General features: G+C 42.9%; 1 protein-coding gene across 1 annotated transcript in view; it reads left to right on the top strand.

Annotated features, from left to right (window-relative positions):
• The window catches only part of LOC119416615 (agmatinase, mitochondrial-like), a 30152-nt gene that overhangs the window by 15035 nt on the left and 14038 nt on the right, over window positions 1–1079 (top strand). The window lies entirely within an intron of this gene.

Here is a 1079-nt window from a genome sequence, read left to right as displayed (position 1 = left end):
GAGTACTCCGGTTTCTTCCCACAGACCAAAAACATGCATGTTAGGCTGATCGGTAACTCGAAATTGTTCCTAGGTGTAAGTGAGAGAGTGAATGGTTGTTTGTCTCGTTTGTCTCTATGTGTCCCTGTGATGGACGGGAGACCTGTCCATGTTGTCCCCCACCCCTCGCACAGTGATGGCTGGACATGAGCACCAGTGACCCATGTGACCCAAAATGGAGGAAGCAGGTAAAAGATAATGGATGGATGGATGGATTTAGCGCCTGTGTGCAGCCCACAGCTGTGGAAGAAGCTTCTTCCTGCAGCTGATCAGCTGTTCTCCATGCAGAGTGGAGGACTGGGCGTGGCCGAGAGTGCAGCATGAGGCAGAGAGCTAAAACCATGACATTCTGTGCTCTTTTAGAGCATTTAGAGTTTAGAAACATTGTTTAGAATATTGCAAGAGTGTGGAAAGGGGTTTAAACTGCTTAATATATATAAATACTAAAATAAACTACTACTTACTACTTGTACTACTATTCCTACTTTGCGGTTTTTCACTTATCGAGAGTCTTCAGGGTACGGATCCCCCATGCAAGATCGTGCAAGATATTCACATGGGTAGGAGTTACACTGTGTATGAAAACAGAGGTAGTATTTTTTTCTTGCCCAATGTGGCACAGAGTGACAACTCCTGGCAAGCAAAGGAAGTAATTTAATCCATGACTAAGTACGAAGGCAGAGCCAAGGGGTGGCCAATGGTGGCTTTGGCCACCACAAATTAATCTCAGCCACCCCAATCATTTGAGGAAACTATACAGTATAGTACTATATGTACAGTACCTGTAGTTTAGGCTATATATAGTATAGGCAGTGTCAGGAAGGGCATCTGGCGTAAAACCAATTGCCAAATATGTCATGTAAGTTTGCTCACTGTGGTGAGCCCTGAAGAAGTGTGCAGCCGAAAGAAGCTTACTTACTACATATATATGTTTCTAATAAGTCTCTCTCTCTCGCTCTCTCTCGCTCTCTCGATATATATATATAAATCCAAGAAGGCAGCTGATATATATATATATATATAAATATATAAATCCAAGA

The sequence above is a fragment of the Nematolebias whitei genome, chromosome 11 (genome assembly GCF_014905685.2).
Source record: "Nematolebias whitei isolate Nwh7 chromosome 11, NemWhi1, whole genome shotgun sequence".
NCBI classification, from domain to species: domain Eukaryota; kingdom Metazoa; phylum Chordata; class Actinopteri; order Cyprinodontiformes; family Rivulidae; genus Nematolebias; species Nematolebias whitei.
Note: the sequence above shows the minus strand (reverse complement) of the source record. Positions and strands in the feature narration are given on the sequence as shown.